The sequence below is a fragment of the Girardinichthys multiradiatus genome, chromosome 2, assembly GCF_021462225.1.
Source record: "Girardinichthys multiradiatus isolate DD_20200921_A chromosome 2, DD_fGirMul_XY1, whole genome shotgun sequence".
In the NCBI taxonomy this organism is placed as follows: Eukaryota; Metazoa; Chordata; class Actinopteri; order Cyprinodontiformes; family Goodeidae; genus Girardinichthys; species Girardinichthys multiradiatus.
This window is the reverse complement of record NC_061795.1, coordinates 44,044,731-44,066,601: the sequence shown is the minus strand read 5'-3', so window position 1 is coordinate 44,066,601 and position 21,871 is coordinate 44,044,731. Positions and strand designations below refer to the sequence as shown.

Genomic DNA, 21,871 nt, shown 5'->3' with positions numbered 1-21,871 from the left:
TGCAGACCAATGCATTAGAAATGTCTTTGTAACCCTTTCCAGACAGACAGATGTCAGTGACTTTATTTTTCATCAAATCAAAGCACGATGTGTTGCTTCTTTTATCCTACTTCATATCGTCAGACAGGTACTATTTTAGGGATTTCTTGAACACACAGGTCTGGCAGATACAAGCAGTCAGGCCTGGATCTGGCTCATGAAAAAGAACCAAGTTGATGATGGTTATATTTGCTCACAGGTCCAGGTTGGTTTGGATAGAGTTGATCCTTTAACAAATCATCATTTGAAAACAGTTTTTTGTATTAAATCAAGTTTTTTTTTTTTTACATTGAAAACCTAAAACATCTCACCGCACTGTTTAGGCTGTGCTGTATAACATAAACATCTGTTTGATGTCTGTAACCTCTGCATAGTTCTGTATTTTATCACCACCAACATCAGACATACAGGACTACTGGACCACCGCTCTGTGTTATTCTGCTCATTGCACATGTGCTAACACTACAGTACATGTTAGGGTGGTAGAAATGTGTTATCATGTGTTATCTAACCTAGATAAAGATGTTATAAAACTCAAAGTGCACCAGAAGGAGCCAAAACTTAAATGAACCAGCTGAGCTAAAGGATAAAGCTCTGGATTTACTGCATCTATGGGTATTCTGGCTACCTCCCACATTGAAAAATATGACCAATAGGTTAATTAGTTCATCTAAATTGCCCTTAGGTATGACTGTGTGCGTGCATGGTTTTTTTTTGTCCTGTGAATCTCTGTGATGGACTGCCGACCTGACCAGGGTGTCCCCTGCGTCTCATCCAATGACAGCTGGAGATAGGCACCAGCCCCTCTGGGACCCTACAAGGCTAAGCAGGTATGGATGGATGGATGGGCTCAACACATCCTGACTCAGAAGGATGGATCAGAACCAGTACCTGTCAGCCAAGTACAGTAAAATTTGCAGCTTGCAGTACGTTAGTCTGAGCTCTCAGCTCAGCTCCTGTCTGCAGATGGTAAATAAGTTGCATGATATTACAGAAACATCCAATAAAGCTGCTAAATAATAACTTGCGATAAACAAACACGTTACTAAACAGTGATGATGTATTTCTGCATTGTGCCATCTGGAGCTACTGAGCTACTCTGGCAGAAAAACACAGCTGTAGATTTTTAATGACCAAAAGACCTTGATGTATATTTTCTCCTGTAATATATGCCTGTGATATATATTACTGGCATGGAGAGTCTGAATGCATAGTACTTATATCATTAGCTAATATTTATTGCAGTCCAAGATGCACCAACTAATATTACGTACAGTGATATTGTAACAACAACAAATTAATTTGCTATATATTTTACATCCCCTAGCTTTAAGGCTGTTTCATTCACAGGTAAATAATCTGACATGTTTTATTTCAAACAAGTTCATCTCAGACTCACATCACAGCAGAGTGCAGAAGCAGGTGGTTTGTTTCTCCTTCTTTCTGACTCCTCTTTCACATTTCTTTCCTTATCCTATATAGGAAGTTGGTGTGGTTTGGGACAAACATTTGTCTTGCTGGATGTGCAACCTGACTGGATTTCATTTATTCACAGAATTTCCCCTGAATCTGTTTGGACTCCACATCATTCCAGGTTCTCCACCTGCTTACTCTCCTCCTTCAGGATGGAAGCAGAGGAAGGTCTAACTCCTCCTGGTGGTGAAGGCACCCCTCAGCCCGCTGACAGCTTGGCTCATTCAGACTGAATACAGATCTCCTCATGTTACAGAACCATCTGATCCCTGCTCACCTGCCGAGAACATTAATTATAAATTGCTCACAGGAAGTGTGGCATCACTCTGCAGGACAATCAGCACGACGACAGGAAGCTGTCATCACTACTGTGACACAAACAACAACTGTAATAAAAGCCACAACAACTTGCTGCTTTCCAGGCCTCCAACCAAAACACACCAGGAACCAGATGGAAAACTGATCCCGAGTCAGCGGTCTGAATGCTCAGTTCGGACGGCTGGCCCAAATGCAGCCAGAGCTCTGCTCCATCATCCGGCAACAAACCTAGAGTGTCTGCATGGGGGGTGCCTCTACCTCTGTCTGATGGAAAACGTCAGCCAGTAGAAGAATCAAAGCCTCAAGATAGAACTCCAGTGAGACACAAGACCAGAAAAAAGATGCAAACGGTGACAATGTCAAATAAAACTAAAAGAAAAAACAGCAAAAAGAGACAGAGGAAGTCCACAAAAAGCAGCAGATAGCCCAAAGAATCCAGAAGAACCAACCCAGAAAGAAGCCAAACAAGCTCCAAAATAATGCAAAGAGATGCATTATGAAAAATTGGGACAGAGAAAACACGGGGACTTAATACTGCAAGAAACAGGTGCAAAAACTACCCCAAGTTACCATAGAAACAATGCAAAATAACAAAAAATTAAACAACAAAAAGATGTGAAACAAACAAAACTCAAACACGAAATTAAAGACTTTTGATCAGAAACAAAATAATCTGAACAAATTAGCTTTAAATGGACAGATCTAACAAGAAGAGATGCAAAAAGAGGGGAAAAGAAGCTAAATGTTCACACAGAGGAGTCAACTAACAGAAAAATACCAAATTCACATTGACCCTCACTCTAAAGTTCACAGAGAGACACAGAATGAGCCAAAATGAGCCCAGATCAGCTCTCTGCAGAGCCCCACTTTAAATCCTTGTCGTCTGCAGGTCTTTACACCAACTCCGATCTGGAAGCCTTCCAGTTAAACATTCAGGAAACAAGTCGTTACTTCCTGCTTCATTAGTCTCACTCCACCTTCAGAGAGTCTCACCAGAATGACCAGTGTTACCAGTGTGTCTGTAGCAGCGGGTGTAATCCCTGATCTCGGCTGTGTTTCCATAACTGTCGGCTCCAACGGATTAGCAGGAAGACGTTACGTGAGCGCCTGCCGGCAGACAGATTATCAACTTCAGAGGAAACAGCTATTTATAGACCTTTGTCTTCCTCACTATCACTCTGCAGCCTTACCTGCTACCTGTCTCACATATTACCTGTCTTACTGGTCACCTGTCTGATGTGTGTCACCAGTATTTTGTTTCACCCCTTACATGTCTCACCCGTTACCTGTCTCGCCTCTTATGTGTCTCACCTGGCCTTACCTGTCTGACCCATCACTTGCCTCACCTGTCACCTGTTCCAAAGACAGGTTCGTTTAGCCCCCTGATGTGGTCAAAACCTCCACAGCTTCATAACCACCTTCAGACATCAGTGAATTCTTCATGTAGATGCCTTCTTACCTTTCTACCACATCAACAGCTTGTTTGGAATAAAAGGTAAATTTTGCTCTGTGGATAGAGCTGAACTGGCATGAAGATGAGTGAGATATATCTGCAGAGTAAGTTAGAAAAAACGCTGAATTGAACAGCATTAATTTTACAAATAATTACAAACGAATAACAAATTTGATCAACTTCTGCAATAAAGTAAACCTGGGCTTGATGCAGACAGATACTTGAAAGATACTAGAAGAAATGTCATACCCCAACTTTAAAGCACCTTCCAAATCTCCCATTTTAAACACTAGCGTTATATTTTTGAAAACCTTTAAATCTTATAATCAGTTTTTCATGAATTCTAGTATATGGATTCAGGCAAAAGCCTCATTGTGGTTATGAATGGAGGAAAAGGGCAGGACTTGGATGAAATATGAATAAATAAACTATTCATTCAATTATTCATTCATCTTCTATACTGCTTCTTCCATAGTGGGTCACGGGGGAGCTGGTGTCTATCTCTAGCAGTCTACGGGCGAGAAGCAGGGTCCACCCTGGACAGGTCGCCAATCCATCGCAGGGCAACACAGAGACATACAGGACAAACAACCACGCACACACTCATTCACACACCTAAAGGCAATTCAGAGAGACCAATTAACCTAACAGTCATGTTTTTGGACTGTGGGAGGACGCCAGAGTACCCAGTGAGAACCCACGCATGCACGGGGAGAACATGCAAACTCCATGCAGAAAGACCACAGGCCGGGAGGTTTTTAATAAATAAACAATTTAATTAATTAATAAATAAATAAATGAAAAAGAAAAAGAAAAAAATCTAACTTTTCCCCAACTCCAGTCCGATTTTCAGGACAGATTTCCTGAATGACAAAAGTTTTATATACACTTTTTCAGAGGGTTTTCTCATTAAAAATAAAATCAGGCTCACTTTTTTCTGAAACAGTCACTGTAACAACTTTTATATTTCAATTTTTTTCTTCCATCTGTTCATGTATCCACAACATTTTACAGACTGGCACTATTTGCTAATTATAATAAATTTTTATGTAGAAAAATCTTTCCTACAGAAATGCTAGACAGTTATCTATCAATGTTTTCACAGTGATATTTGCTTATTTTTATGGTTTCCAGCTTTATTTTGACATATTTTACACATACTCTGTTGTCTGCTGCTATGAAAAATAATTTCCCTCCCAGGGTTAATAAAGTATCTGTAGACCTATGAAAGCCATATAAAGCCATGAAATATGCGTCACATGTGGAAAATTTCCTGCACGAAGCAGAGCTTGTTTTCATACATTTGCATGTTTTACAGCAGGTCTCTTGTTCTCTGTTACTGTCTTAGAAAGCTGTGGAGCTCTGCTTTGCAGCAACACCTTTTCCAGGTGTCTGGACCGGTATCTGCACCAGGATAAAACCAAACAGTTTCATCAAACAATAAACGCAGCACCGGCTGCTCTATAAATATATAAATATAAGAAGGGAAATAATTTAAGAATTCAAATTAAAATATATCTGAATTATAAAAGCTTTTTAAAATCAGTTCTTCTTATTTATGAACAGAACTTTAAACTTGCATTGTTCCTAAATTCATTACTCAGATTTTTTTTTTCTGAAACATTAACAAAATATGAAAGATCTGAAAGTCAAATTTTTCTTCAAGAAATTAAGTTTCAGATTTTAATCAAATATATTTTGTGTCCTGATTCTTTAGTGTAAATAAAAATGTGAATAATGTTGCTAATGGACAGGACAGAGGAGCAAAACTCATATTTTTATTCCAATGCAACAGTTTTAAGGGTTTGATTTTATCTGAAACAATTATAGCTGCAAACAGGAGAATCAGAGGATTATAAGAAGAAATCTGAGACTAATCTGCAATCTGTCTCATTAAGTCAGGGATCGATCCGTCAGGAGGCAGAAACACTGACTGAGATGGTCCGGTAGTTAAAAACATCGACACAACAGCAAACAACTCAACAGAATAAATGAAAAGCAGCAGATCTTCGCAGCTGAATACAACCTGACAGGAGGCTGAGAGACGCTCGGTCCTGCACAGATGAAGAGCAGAGATGCACTGAGAGGCAGCTGCGTGAACACAGCGAGCGGCTGGTTAAAACAGCCCTAAGAGCAGCTTCACCTCATCTTCCCTCTGCAGAGCTGAGCGGCTGACCCTGGACCAGCTTCCTGCTTCACCTGCGAATAATCTAAAAGGGTCCATATTTAGCTTATGAATGAGGAGACGTGAGCTGATCCAGGAGCAGCTGCTATGCAGCTTTAGATTTGCACCCAGAGCAGTAAACTGGGCTGAGAACAATTTATCAACTTACCTCTGCTGCTAGGCAGCTGATCCAGGACCAGTTTACTTGTGTACTGCTTCAGCTGCAATAATCTAAACTGATCTGAGCAAAGCTTCACCTCAGTGTCTCTCTGCTTGCAGCTTAATTAGGAGCTTGATCTAGAATAGGCTCACCTTCTCACTGCTTCAGCTGATCTCAGAACTGCAAACTAGTCAGTTTAGTTCTATTAGCTGGTGAACAGATCCAGGACCAGCTGATCTGCAGCTTCAGATCTGTGTTCAGAATATAAACTGCCATGAGTGTGCCTTTACTTCAGCTAAACAGATCCAGGACCAGCTAATCTGCAGCTTCGGGTTTTCCAAACTGCTTCAGGTTCATCTCACCTTCCCTCTGCTGCCTGCTGACCAGTGTCTGATTCAGGACCAGCTGATCTTCAGCTATAAATCTACACTTAAAAGCTACAAACTGCTCTGAGAGCAGCTTTACATCAGTGTCTCTCTGTGAGACGTGCAAGACAACTAAGCAGCTGATCCAGGACCAGATGATCTGCAGCTGTTTTTATAATCGCTCTTCAGCAGAGATGAATGGAGCGGTGACCGCTCCAACAACTCCTCATTAACACTTCAAGGCCAGCGCCCTGCTGCATTATGGATCCAATTACGGAGAAAAATGACAGGAGGAAAAGCTGCATGTTAATCTGTCCAAATATTGTTCGTCTTCCTCCAGACAGGACGGCTGAACATGGGGTTAATAAGAAAGGGCTCTGATTCTGTTGGGCGATCCCGATGTTGCTTAGGAGAAGCATGGCTCTGTCTCTGGATCAGCTGAACTGGACAGCCATGACCTCTAATCCCTCAGATGGGTCTGTATCAAAAACTATCGTTCATCAACAGCTGTTGGAACAGAGAGGACCAGATATTACTTTGGGAAACCTTAGTCCAGCCCCTCTGAGTTACATTCAAAAACTCTACAGTGCAGAAAGTTGCCTGATGTTGACCTTGTCCAGAGGTGTGTCCACCTCTCTGGGTTCAGAGGCATCTGGTACGGACCATCTCAAGATGGGAGCATGGATTGTCTCAATATTTCAGATGTTTGTTGGAAAACAAGCACCCAACTTGTGGTCAGCAGGCAGGCACTGTGATATAATGGGTTGTAGGGTTAGGGCAAAACACAAAGCACATTTTCTTTTCGGCTGTGGAGGTATTAATGCAGAAAAGTCCAGCAGAGATTTATTTTCCAGGGACATCCATGCATTTCTGAGCAGGACAATGGAAGACCACATCTTACAGGCATGGCTGGAGAGCCAGAGAGAAGAGGGTACAGCAGTTGGACTGGCCTGCATTCTGTCTTGACCGACTGAGATGGTTGGAGACCGCTTGAGACAGGCCTGATGCCTTTCTTTGATTGGGTTAGAGGCGGGGGACACCTTGGACAGGTTGCTAGTCCATCACTGGCAACACAGAGACAAACAGGACAGACAACCATGCAGACACACACTCACTAAGGGCAATTTAGAGAGAACAGCTAACAGTCCTGTTTTTGGACTGTGGGAGGAAGCCAGAGTACCCGGAGAGAACCTAAGCATTGACAGGGAGAACATGCAAACTCCATGAAGAAAGACCTCAGGCTGGGATTTGAACACAGGACCTTCTTGCTGCAAGGCAACAGTGTTACCAACTATGGCACCGTGCAGCCTGGAACACACAGTAAATAGGATATACTGTCACTGGAAGTAAATGGTTTAAAAAGAAAATCTAAATTACAAAAGATGTACAGAAAACTAGATTTGAAAATGAGTTTCTTCTGCCTGAATTAGTTATTTTGTATTGATAATATTTATTCATTTATTTATATTAATGTAGTCTTTAAAATTTGCTTTACTTTTTTTACTCTTGAGTAGGTTTTTGGCCTTTCTACGCACCTCTAGACAGCATCAATGTACAGGTCCTTCTCAAAATATTAGCATATTGTGATAAAGTTCATTATTTTCCATAATGCCATGATGAAAATTTAACATTCATATATTTTAGATTCATTGCACTCTAACTGAAATATTTCAGGTCTTTTATTGTGTTAATACGGATGATTTTGGCATACAGCTCATGAAAACCAAAAATTCCTATCTCACAAAATTAGCATATTTCATCCGACCAATAAAATAAAAGTGTTTTTAATACAAAAAACGTCAACCTTCAAATAATCATGTACAGTTATGCACTCAATACTTGGTCGGGAATCCTTTTGCAGAAATGACTGCTTCAATGCGGCGTGGCATGGAGGCAATCAGCCTGTGGCACTGCTGAGGTCTTATGGAGGCCCAGGATGCTTCGATAGCGGCCTTTAGCTCATCCAGAGTGTTGGGTCTTGAGTCTCTCAACGTTCTCTTCACAATATCCCACAGATTCTCTATGGGGTTCAGGTCAGGAGAGTTGGCAGGCCAATTGAGCACAGTGATACCATGGTCAGTAAACCATTTACCAGTGGTTTTGGCACTGTGAGCAGGTGCCAGGTCGTGCTGAAAAATGAAATCTTCATCTCCATAAAGCTTTTCAGCAGATGGAAGCATGAAGTGCTCCAAAATCTCCTGATAGCTAGCTGCATTGACCCTGCCCTTGATAAAACACAGTGGACCAACACCAGCAGCTGACACGGCACCCCAGACCATCACTGACTGTGGGTTCTTGACACTGGACTTCTGGCATTTTGGCATTTCCTTCTCCCCAGTCTTCCTCCAGACTCTGGCACCTTGATTTCCGAATGACATGCAGAATTTGCTTTCATCTGAAAAAAGTACTTTGGACCACTGAGCAACAGTCCAGTGCTGCTTCTCTGTAGCCCAGGTCTGGGGAATGCGGCACCTGTAGCCCATTTCCTGCACACGCCTGTGCACGGTGGCTCTGGATGTTTCTACTCCAGACTCAGTCCACTGCTTCCGCAGGTCCCCCAAGGTCTGGAATCGGCCCTTCTCCACAATCTTCCTCAGAGTCCGGTCACCTCTTCTCGTTGTGCAGCGTTTTCTGCCACACTTTTTCCTTCCCACAGACTTCCCACTGAGGTGCCTTGATACAGCACTCTGGGAACAGCCTATTCGTTCAGAAATTTCTTTCTGTGTCTTACCCTCTTGCTTGAGGGTGTCAATAGTGGCCTTCTGGACAGCAGTCAGGTCGGCAGTCTTACCCATGATTGGGGTTTTGAGTGATGAACCAGGCTGGGAGTTTTAAAGGCCTCAGGAATCTTTTGCAGGTGTTTAGAGTTAACTCGTTGATTCAGATGATTAGGTTCATAGCTCGTTTAGAGACCCTTTTAATGATATGCTAATTTTGTGAGATAGGAATTTTGGGTTTTCATGAGCTGTATGCCAAAATCATCCGTATTAAGACAATAAAAGACCTGAAATATTTCAGTTAGTGTGCAATGAATCTAAAATATATGAATGTTAAATTTTCATCATGACATTATGGAAAATAATTAACTTTATCACAATATGCTAATTTTTTGAGAAGGACCTGTACAGCTAAAGGTAAACTGGGGAAAATTGTGCGTATCAATGAAAACAAGGCCTCATATAAAGCAGTAAGTTCATTGTAAACACTATAGGAACTAGTTTCTAAGAAAGGCCTCCTGAACACCTGAACAGAAACCCGAAGATGCTTCCCAAACTTTGGCCTGTAGCGTACGAGAATATAATTGTCTTTTTTTGGGATTTGAATTAGTTTAAAAAATATGTTTTGTGCATTTTGCCGTTTATCCTGACAGCTGTTTTGAAATTGGTGTTTTCTGTTTTTAAGCCTGATGTTTGATTCCAACCTTCTGCCCTAAAGATGAAAACCAAAGTCTGAACCTGTGATTCCTTCGGTTTGATGGCCCAAAAACTTAATTAAACATTTTATGCTCAGTTGGGTGGCTCTTTAAGACATTTTTAAGTATATTTTAGTTAGCTAGTTGTTGATTTCGGTCTCACAGTTGGGAAATGATGCAGCTTTATGATACAACTTCCTCCTGAAGAGTTGATTCCAGATTTCCTGTCAGCAGCTCTGCTCATTTTAACACCCTGATCTGATAATAAAGACCTTCAGTTTCTACTGACCCCCCAGGAGTGAGGTCTGCTCCCTCCACAGGCAGCAGGAATTCATTCGGGAATCTCTCCTCAATTAGAGGACAGATTTGAAACCTGGAAGAGGCTTAAAAGATCAGCATCTTCTGCTTCTGTTAGATCACCTCCTCCTGCTGCCCAAACAGATTACCGCCAGCTACAAACAGGAAGGTACAACTCTCGGATGCCTTCATCTAGATTCCTCCTGTAGTACATTTCACTGGGAAATACAGGAATTTATGTCATATAAGACGCCTGTTCAGGAGTTTCAGCTCGGCAATATGTTTCACATTCAGATTTGAAACAATAAAACGTAACATTGTAGAAACGAGGATTGGAAAATGAATGAAAGTGAAAGCTAAGGCTGCAGTTAAAAGACTGAAGAAGTAATAAAACCAGGTCTTAAACATTTTGGATAGTAAATATAATTTATTTATCAGATCTGAAACAAGCCCGTATTCTTCCACAGAACTAGTTCAAAGCTCAGTTTACACAAATTAAAGGTGAATTCATTCATGTTCAAAGTTCAGCTCAGTTTAAACCTTTGTGATGGACGCTTCAAAACATTGACTTTGTTGTTGCCACTTTTGTAACTAATTTGCATGATATGCAAATTTCCAGTTACTTTCCTCATGATGCCATCTGTTTTTGATTAAGTGCACCTGCAGCAAAAGCTCCCCCACAACATGATGCTGCCACCCCCGTACTTCACATGAGAAGACCTTCTCAGACCTGGAAGTTTCCCCCTTTTTTTCTACCAGTGTAACGACGGCCGTTATGGGCTCGGGTGAAAACAGCTGCAATAAGTTCCAATTTTCTTCTTAAAATGTCTGTGCACCAAACTGCCGTCATCATTTCTGATCCAGTTCGTCCTTCGGATAAAGAACTGCGAAAGAAACCAATCCAGTTCATAAGCAGTTAAACAGGCCTCTCCAATTTCTCATCCTGGGACAACAAACTTCACATACATTTAAAAATATTAACAGTGTTTCCAGGAAAGGCTTCCTGACGCTTCCGAGTATGACTTAAGTTGTTGTTGTGTTTCTGACCAGTTTCAAGGGGTTCTGAAACATCTTTCCAGCTCAGCTCAGCTAATAGCTTCTACGAGTAAACAGCCCCTCAGTGGGGAAAGCTTCAGACTGAAAAGGAAATCCTTAAAATCAGAGACTATAGCTACAGAAACTCAGCCGTGAGCGACTAGTTTCCCTTTGAACAGAATTTATTACAGGGATTCATGAGTAAAAACAGAATAACAACAGCAATCCATCTGTTTCAAACGTCCCAGACATGAGAACTCCTTCATTAACTCATAATTCATCTACTGTCATATTCAGTAAATTAGAATGTGTTCTAAAGTAGCTTGTTTGTCAGATTAAAAGTACTTGAAAATAACCTTCAATCAGGTATTAAATATACTTTTCATTCAGCCCACATGTCTGAATTAAAATGTTTTTTATTGGTCTCATGTTATATTCTGATCTTAAATGTCTTGTTTTCATTGGCCATTGAATATAAAACATTTTAATAATCAATGGCCAATGATTATTAGATAAAACATTTATCTTGACACCGCTGGTGTGGTAGTCAGTCTTCTTATCTTTCTGCCTCAAACTATGGTGGATGCCCAATGTGATTAAGTAATAAAAGGGGACATTTTTTGGCATTTTTATCAACTTTTAAACTCCAGATCAAAATCTTTCACACTTAGGTTTGTCAAACCTGGACTGGATTATCCAATACCAAACACAGATTATTCAAAGCAAAGTTAGTTTTAAAAAAATTTAACAAGCAAGGATTCCAATCGTGAGTTTGGCCATTTAACCAGACCAAGAACAGCAGATCCAGTTAAAAATGCTGATAGAAATTTATTTTGAGGCCCAGCAGTGAAATGAAAAAAACGGATGTCTTTTAAATATACATCAATGTAAAATAAATGAGCATTTTTATAATATGTCTTGAAAAATGAATTTTTTCTTTTCTTTTCTTTTTTTTTTTTACATACTTATCTAGATCTGTAAATTATGAAAGCAAATCACACAGTTTCCAAGGCTTCGCAGGAACCTCGTCTGTATCTGATTCCTCTTACATAAGTAACAGGAAAACTGATCCCAGATCCGCTGAAAGTGATGCATCTGCTTTCTGGTTCAGACAGCCAGAAGATTAATTGATAAGAAGTTCAGATACATCTGATCAGCAGCTCACAGCTTGTGTTTATGAGTCTATGTTATGGTCTAATCAAAACACAGAACCAGTTTTCTCTCCTTTGCTGCAGAATGCTTCACAGTCTTTGTCACTGTGCTGCCATCTAGTGGTCACAGCACACGAGTTAAACCTAAAACTTATCATTTCAACGTATGGAGGTGTTCCTGATGACCGAGGTCCTTTCTACCATCTCATCTCCTCCCCGGAGCTGCGTTCTCCCCTCTGGACCCGACTATTTATAGAAACAGGGCAGCAAGTGACGAAGATAGTCCAGGAAGTGGGTCTGTGTAATCCCTGGGTTCTGACTGCACACACATGCTGTAACAGGGGCAGAGGTGGTTCTGTGGGTTCATTCTGCTCTGATGGACTTCATCTGCAGAGACAATTTTGACTCTCATCTCAAAGTGGCTCATTGCTGCAATAACCTAGTTCCTCTTATAGCTGAGAAAACCACCAACATCATCTCACACACACGTTCGTATTTCTGACCATATTAGGACATTATACACTGCTCAAAAAAATAAAGGGAACACTTAAACAACCCAATATAACTCCAAGTAAATCAAACTTCGGTGAATTCAAACTGTCCACTTAGGAAGCAACACTGATTGACAATCAATTTCACAGCTGATGTGCAAATGTAATAGACAACCGGGGGAAATCTTTGGTGATTATTAAGACACACTCAATAAAGGAGTGGTTCTGCAGGTGGGGACCACAGACCACTTCTCAGTACCGATGCTTTCTGGCTGATGTTTTGGTCACTTTTGAATGTTGGTGGTGCTTTCACACTCGTGGTAGCATGAGACGGACTCTACAACCCACACAAGTGGCTCAGGTAGTGCAGCTCATCCAGGATGGCACATCAATGCGAGCTGTGGCAAGAAGGTTTGCTGTGTCTGTCAGCGTAGTGTCCAGAACCTGGAGGCGCTACCAGGAGACAGGCCAGTACACCAGGAGACATGGAGGAGGCCGTAGGAGGACAACAACCCAGCAGCAGGACAGTTACCTCCGCCTTTGTGCAAGGAGGAGCAGGAGGAGCACTGTCAGAACCCTGCAAAATGACCTCCAGCAGGCCACAAATGTGCATGTGTCTGCACAAACGGTTAGAAACCAATTCCATGAGGATGGTATGAGGGCCTGACGTCCACAAATGGGGGTTGTGCTCACAGCCCAACACCGTGCAGGACGCTTGGCATTTGCCAGAGAACATCAGGATTGGCAAATTCACCACTGGCGCCCTGTGCTCTTCACAGATGAAAGCAGGTTCACACTGAGCACATGTGACAGACGTGACAGAGTCTGGAGACACCGTGGAGAGAGATCTGCTGCCTGCAACATCCTTCAGAATGACCGGTTTGGCAGTGGGTCAGTAATGGTGTGGGGTGGCATTTCTTTGGAGGGCCGCATGGCCCTCCATGTGCTCACCAGAGGTAGCCTGACTGCCATTAGGTACCGAGATGAGATCCTCAGACCCCTTGTGAGACCATATGCTGGTCCGGTTGGCCCTGGGTTCCTCCTAATGCAGGACAATGCTAGACTTCATGTGGCTGGAGTGTGTCAGCAGTTCCTGCAAGATGAAGACATTGATTATGGACTGGCCCGCCCGTTCTCCAGACCTGAATCTGATTGAGATCATCTGGGACATCATGTCTCGCTCCATCCACCAACGTCACGTTGCACCACAGACTGTCCAGGAGTTGGATGCTTTAGTCCAGGTCTGGGAGGAAATCCCTCAGGAGACCATCCACCGTCTCATCAGGAGCATGCCCAGGTGTTGTAGGGAGGTCATCCAGACACATGGAGGCCACACACAATACTGAGCCTCATTGACTTGTTTTAAGGACATTACATCAAAGTTGGATCAGCCTGTAGTGTTTTTCCACTTTAATTTTGTGTGTGACTCCAAATCCAGGCCTCCATTGGTTCATAAATTTAATTTCCATTGATGATTTTTATGTGATTTTGTTGTCAACACATTCAACTTTGTACAGAACAAAGTATTCAATGAGAATATTTCATTCATTCAGATCTAGGATGTGTTATTTGAGTGTTCCCTTTATTTTTTTGAGTAGTGTATTTACCTTGAAGAAAGGAAGGAAGGAAGAAAGGAAGGGAGGGAGAAAGGGAGGACACAACATAGAAACATTAGGACAAAAGAAAAGAAAAAGAAATGAACAAAGAAAGGATATAAGTACTCAAGGAAGGAAGACACAACAGAAAAAACGAAGAACCATCCAAGGAAGAAAGGAAGGACATGAGGAAAGAAGCACACAAGGGAGGAAGCAAAGGAAATAAGAAAGGAATAATGCAAGAAGGAAAGAAGGACATGAACAAGGAAGGAGGTTTGAATAAAAGAAAGAAAGAAAGGATGGACACAACAAAGGAAGGAAAAGGACATGAAGGAAAGAAGGAAGTGAGCAAGGAAAGTAATAAGGAAGAACACAAGGAAGGAGAAAAGAATGCAAGGAAGGAAGGAAAGAAAGAAGAAATGTCATATGTGAGGATGGGAGGGAGAAGGACAACTAGACAAAAAAGCCTGGAAACACAAATATTTATTTATACCCTTAAATTATCTTTGCATACGTATCTAGACCTAAAAACATTGAAATCAAATTCCATATTTTTCCAGACTACATAACATACTAAGAAAGAAGATTTCAAAGCCCAGTAGGAAAAACTGAATTGGATGACAGTAAAGAGACGGTGCTGGTGGATATCTATCAGAAGATATTGAAGTCTCTACGTAGTCCAGTTAGGGTCTGTAGAGTCCGAACTACATTCAGTGTCTGAAATCAGTTCACCCACTGGAATCTGTTCACAGTTAGCAATCTGTCCAAAATCAGAAACCTCTCCATAGTTAGGAATCTGTTCACAATCTGGAAACTGAACAGAATAATGTTCTGCTCACAGCCAAGAACCTGTTCTGTTCAGTATCGGGAAGAACTATTTTCTGTTCTAGGTTAAAACTCCGTTCAGAATCAAGAATCTCCTAAAAATCAAGAATATGTTCACAGTTATGTTTGACATAACCAACAACATGGTGATGGAGTTTCGGAGGAGTGTCTACACCCCTCATCCCCTCATCATTGGAGGAAAAGCTGTAGATCAGATGGGAACAGTCAAATATGTGGTGGTACCGAACATGTCCAATAATGTCACATGGACCACAAACATGGCCAGAATCTGAAGAAGGCTCACCAACACCTCTACTTCATGAGGAGGCTGAAGCAGTCTAGAAACTGCTCTGAGAATGACAACTCCTCCTTTAATAGGACATTTACAAAAGCAGATGCAGAACCAGAGCAGAGAACATCATGAAAGACGCCATCCATCCAACACATGGACTGGTCACCCCCTCAAGCAGAAGGTTGTTCTGCCTCAGAGGCCATACATCAAGGCTGAGGAACATCTTCTTTCCTGAAGCTAACGCTCATGAACTCAGCCACAAAAACTCCCTCTGGACTTTGTTTCGTTCTAATGTGGACGTTAATGTATTCTTGTTTATTCCTTGCTTTATTCATTTATTTATTTGCTGGTCTGACAGAAACAATTTGATCTCCTGTGTCTCAGACATGCTAAATGACAAATAAATACGATTCCATTTTGATTCTGTCCTAGAATCTGTTCGAAATCAGGAATCTGTTCAGAGTCAGGAATCTGTCCAGAAACTAGAACGGCAGTCTGTAAAGAATAGGGATCGTGCTCACAACTGTATTCAGCTGAACTGTGTTCAGAGGCGGAAATCAGTTTGAATTCTGGAATCTTCAGAAAATGGATTCTGTTCGGATTCAGAAATCTCCCATAAATCCAGAGTCTGTTTTACAGTTCATAAGCGATTCACAATCTGGAAAAGATTTCAATCTGTTGATAAAGTTCATTTGAAAAGATAAAATAAAAGTCTAGAACCAGGTGAGACTTTATAATCTGTTTCAGCCTGAACTCACACTTTCACACACGTTAACCTGCAGATCAACAACCCCCCCGCTGATTTACAACATGAAGATTAACCCAGACACTTATTCATGTGTCAACACGTCATTTACCAAACATAAAATGCAACATAAACTAACACGTGGCAAGGAAAAACCAATCCAAAGAACAAGGGTTGAGTTTCTGCGGGAGATGGAGACTGCCTGAGCTCTGCTGACCTCCAAGGTCACAAAGTTTCTGTTTATGATCCAAGAACTGGTTCAAAGTCTGAACACAGAGAGGAAACAAGGCAGCCGCGCTTTTATTAACCTCGAGCTTCTGCAAATATTTACCTCAGACACACAGTCACACCACATGTGAGCAGTACGGCTGGTAAAGGTCTCTCAGACTCGTTATTATGTGGATTTATTTCCATTAAGGTCGCAGTGATCATGTTACATAATCCAGATTCTTCATGAGAACAGTTTATGATCAACTCTGACTGTTTGGTTCTGTCGGTTCTGCCAGGCTCAGTTTTAACCCAGCTGCAGGAAAACATGGCCGTTGTGTATTTATAAATGTGAGCTGTCCCTCATTAACACACCAGGGCCTCCCAGATGTTATAAAAACAGACAGAAAATCCAGAAAACTGATAATAATAAATGTCCTGAAAGTTTGAGTCATATTGCTCTGATAAGATTCATGTTTCTAAATCCTGAATCAGGGCATGAAAATGATTTTCGTGATGGAAAAAACTAAAATCCAGCTATTCCAAGGTGAAGTAAACAGTCACACCCATCAGGTATGAGGTCACCTGCCACACAAATAAAGTTCATCGAACTGGTTTGTTTGGTGAATGCAGATCTTTGATGTCGTCATACCTAAAAGGGATATGAGCCTGCAAGACTCGACTCGGGGCAAAAAAAAAAAAAAAAGACATCCAGGCTGTTTTCCCCTTCACTTGCTTTAACTCTGGCCCCGCCTCCAGGTGTGATGTCACAACAGGTATTTTCCATCAGGTGAGAGGGGTCAAAAACCTGCAGTACTATCAGAGAAGGGGGTGGGGCTTGTGACAGTTTCAGTTTCAGGCTGAAACAGAATCAGAGAGCGACACCTTATCCAGATATAGTCCGGTTGCAGGATAATTTTTGAGGAAACTTCACCTCCTTCTGAACACAGAAAACACAAATGGTTTTACCAAGACTGTTTGAGGTTAGACTAATGACAGAGGAGGTGAGATGTGAGTTAATGCAGACTGCTCATCTCATTTTAATTATCTCCTATGTTTCAGATATTTTTAGATACGACGAGTCATGATGAATTTAGCTCCAAAACTAAGTTTGAACATGCAGGATTATCCCCTGGTGGATTCAGCATTGAATACAGGGCAAATATCTGTGCAGAAAAGGCTGCATCAAGTTTTAGAAGCCCCGATGTAGAATAATCTGCAGAAAATCTAAATGATTCTTTGCTTCTCAGCTCAGAACATAACCAAACTTTGCTTTCCAGGTTGTTGATCTTTAACTTTACAGCCGAACATCTTTAAAAAGCCACTCAGGACCCGTTTCTTTAACATGACAATATTTATTGTTCTATTTGCAACTGGGCACTCTACATCTGAACAGCTTCTGATTAGTCCTTAGAAATCCAGAATAAAATATATTTGGTCTAAACGTGAAAGTTTAGCAGACGTTTAAGTCCAGCTTGACATCTTTTAAACATGTAATTAATTGTTCGGGTGGTTGGAAAATGAAGCTGCAGATTCTGTCACCATCTCTGGATTACAAACCTGTCCTCTGCTGCACACTGACATGCCTAGTTACAGCAGAGTGTGTCAGTTAGAGATGAGCAGTATTTAGATATGAAATAGACTCTCTAAAATTTTCCGATCTAGGTTATTCGCTCCTCGATGATGGAAATTGGTGCTCCGATTGGAAAATATGACTCAGACTGAGCAATAATATCTTTTCTTCAAAAACAAGCTAATTTAGCCACATCCCTCATGATATCCAGGAGGCATCTTGTAGGCAGTGCAGTCTGTAAAGCTTCATGTTTCTATAACACTTCAGATCAGACTGCCGATTCTGATATTTTAAGCACTACAAACATCCAAACTCATTGAGCTAAATCTAATTTTAATCAGAAAATAAACGTAACAGACAATGATTATTGTTTATTAGACTAGAGACTAAACAATGTGGGAGATTTACATTTTGATGCATTTATAAAACCATTTATAGAATAGGTTTATTTGACAAGGACTTTGTACATTTATAGTATTGCTGCAAATGCACTAGAGTTGGCCATAAGGCCATTTATAGTTCTTCAACAGAAAATAGTAAGATAAAATATCAAATATAAACACACACGATGATTAACGAAATTAAAAAATCTTGCAATATATTGTGCAGCCCTTCCAACAAGTAGTTAAAATGTTCAAACATCTAAACTTAGATTAAGTCATAAATTTGACCTGGAAATCACAAGTCAAAGCCAATCAAAAGAAAACTGATCTGCTCTGATTAGTTGATCACAAGTTTTAGGGATCCACCACTCCTGGGCTGTTTATGGTTCACGCATTCTCCAAATTATTTCTCAGCCTTGCTTCTTAACTTTCAACACAAACTACATCTAGGAGTCATGAAACGCTATAATCTGGTTTTTCCTGGCACATGGATCCTTAGTCCACGATTATTAATAAACCTTTTTTAGGTCAGTTAGGACCAACAGCTAATGTTAATAAATATTGTTAATAATTGTTTAAGGATTTGTTTTTTTTACTTTCTTTAATTTAAAACGTTTGCATCCATTTTACTGGTATTTGGTAGAATTGCCTTTTAAACTGTATGACTTAGGCCAAAAATGTCAGGTATCTGTCCACCCACTTCTTACTATAGTTTTCAGGAATTTTGGCCGATTCCTCCTGAAAGAACAGGTGTAACTGGGCCACCTTGCTCCGACACACATTCAGTCCTATCTACAAGTTTTCTAAGGGACTGAGATTGAAGCTTTGTGATGGCCACACCAAAACATGGATTCTTTTCTCCTTAAAGCTGCAGTGAGTAACGTTTGTAAAAATGCATGTAAAACATATGTATTTGTTAAAACTGTCACTATGCCTCTACAGTAAAATATTAGACAGATATTCTGTGAAAAAAAACAAGCTCCTCCCAGTGGTCCAACTGCCATTTGCAGAAATACACCGTTTCCGGTCAAAAACAACCAATCAGAGCCAGGAGAAATGTCTTAGCAGTGCCAATCACGCTCTTGTACGCGCTGCTCACACCCATCCCACACACAGCGCACGTCATTCAAGCTCAAGATTGCCGTTTGCTGCAGCTGTGCTAATGTCTGTGTTAAAGACTTGTGGACTTAGTTTGTAGTCCAAGTATGGGAGGCTATAGTCAATGTAAAGCATATTGTTAATGTTTTGTTCCTACCAGTGAATGTACCAAAGCTGTTTATCCACAGTCATCGGTGGTCCTGCTTCCTGGCCTGTGCAATAATATATTGACAGTAATCTTTGGGCGACTGTCCATTTGGAATACACCTGTAAGCTTTAATATGACTCGAGTATATCCCCATAATGTTTTTTCCTCATGATTTCATCCTTTTTTGTAAAGTGCACCAGACCCTCTTGCAGTTAAAACTCCCACACAACATGATGCCACCCCCTCCCCTGTACCTCACAGTTGGTATGTTGTTCTCCGGCAGTTTCCTCCAAATGTTACAATGGTCATTAAGGGCAAAAACTTCAATCTTAGTTTAGACTGGACGATTAGATTGGACAAGTTTTCACCACTTAATGTCGTTGTCCCTGAGTGCATTTGCAAACTGAAATATGTCTTTCTAAGTTGTTTTTGGCTTAATGGCTTCCTCTATCAGTGGCCCTTCAGTCCATGTTGATAAAGGACATGTTTCAAGATGATGACACCATCTTACCAGCTTCAGGGGTTCATACATACATTTTCATCTAAGACACAGACTCCTTCCTGAACTGTGTGATGTTTGGACCTTCTCACTGTGTTTATACTGGCTTACAACAGATGAACGTGGCACCTTCAAGCAAATTGAAATTATACCCAAGGATGAACCAGACCTATGAGGGTCCACAGTTATTTTTTGATGGCTGGCCTGATTTATTTTGAGCTTGAAGTGTTGCCTTAAAATACATCCCTAGTGTATGTAAACCTTTGAATTTGACGATAGTAATAAGTAAGAAGGAAACGGGCCACAGCGGTGGTGCCGGGGGAAAACTCGTGACTCATTCAGAGGCTTCAGTCCTCGACGTAGGCCATTGCGGGTTCAACACCCAGCCCAGGCGAACTTTGTTGCATTATTTCCCCCTCTGTCAGCTTACTGTTAAAAATTAGAAAAATAAAGGCAACTAGTGCTAGAAAAAACACAAGATTTAAGTAAGAAGAAAGATTTTTCATACAGTACAACGAAATATCTAGTTTTAACTGTATGTAAAATTATTTCCACATGTTGACCTCTGCTATCTCAATCTCACATTGGTGACTATAACCGCAACATCACAACCAAGAAAAGACTGAAAACGGTTTTGAGACCTTTGGACTGAGAATCAAACCATGTAAAGCTGTCTTCTATCGTCCTGGTATTTTTAAATGATTTACAGACCTTGGTTGTATTTTCAGTTGATTTTGGTCATTATATAAATGGAGGCTATAAACGACAGAATGTGGTATAAACTGAGATGGAAATGTTCAGGTCTTAAGCAGGGATAGGATTAAACATATAGCTAATACTGACTAATATCTAAATCTGGTCTACAAATGGCCTCGGAGCCAAATCAAATCTTTTGCTCAGGTTCTATGAAGAATTAATTTTTATTTTCTATTGAAAAATTACAGAACCTTTGAGTGAACAAACAGACCAGATTAATCATTAAATTAGATGTGAAACAGCTTTTCTAATTTTGTGAGATAGGAATTTTGGGTTTTCATGAGCTGTATGCCAAAATCATCCGTATTAAGACAATAAAAGACCTGAAATATTTCAGTTAGTGTGCAATGAATCTAAAATATATGAATGTTAAATTTTCATCATGACATTATGGAAAATAATGAACTTTATCACAATATGCTAATATTTTGAGAAGGACCTGTATAATCAGCACAACAAAAGCTGAAGGTTTAACCCCTTAAAAGGTTTTTCTAGGTCTATAATCTCTATAGATTCTTGTTTTCAGTGCACGGTGAACGCTCAGTCAGGTTATTCTGACAACAAGCTGTTTTCCAGCTTTTACAAAGATTATTTAGATGTTCATGTCACACTTAAAGTTGATAGAAACAGTGAAAGCATAATGTTTATCCCTGATAAAATCTAGAGCGATGGTTCCAGCTTGCCCTGCTCAGATTCAGATGAAAGGCTATGACCTCTCAGAGCTGTCTGTTGGTCCTGTAAACAGCACAAGCTTATGGAAAACCAGAACACGCATGCCTTTTCTCTGAGCTAAAGACAGATATTTAAAGTCTATTTGCATGTAAACAGGCAGCTCTGAACAAAATGCAGAACATTTTCTGAACAAATTGAGGAATCTGAATGCATCTTTTGTCTTCAGACATATGATCTTCAACCTCCTGCAGCTAAGACCTAAAAACTCAGCAGTAGAGCATGCCTCTACAGGTAAATCAGCGAACAGCAAACAGACAGGAGACGTTAACACGGAGTATTCACCTGTATTCACAGGTCATACCGAACAAGTATTGACCTGCAAAACCTTAGAGAATTACAATTTATTATTATAAAAACTAGGTTTAAAATCTGGTCAGAAAAGATCAATTTCAGAGCTTGGACCTCCTTTTGCCTTCAGAACTGCCTTAATCCTTCGTGGCATAGATTCAACAAGGTACTGGAAACATTCCTCAGAGAGTTTGGTCCATATTGACATGATAGCATCACACAGATGCTGCAGATTTGTCGGCTGCACATCCATGATGCGAATCTCCCGTTCCACCACATCCCAAAGGTGATCTATTGCCTTGAGATCTGGTGACTGTGGAGACCATTTGAGTCCAGTGAACTCATTGTCATGTTCAAGAAACCAGTCTGAGA

General features: G+C 40.7%; 1 protein-coding gene across 1 annotated transcript in view; it reads right to left on the bottom strand.

The window, feature by feature from the left end:
* dgkzb (diacylglycerol kinase, zeta b) overlaps positions 1 to 21,871 on the bottom strand; it is a 70,936-nt gene that overhangs the window by 35,418 nt on the left and 13,647 nt on the right. The window lies entirely within an intron of this gene.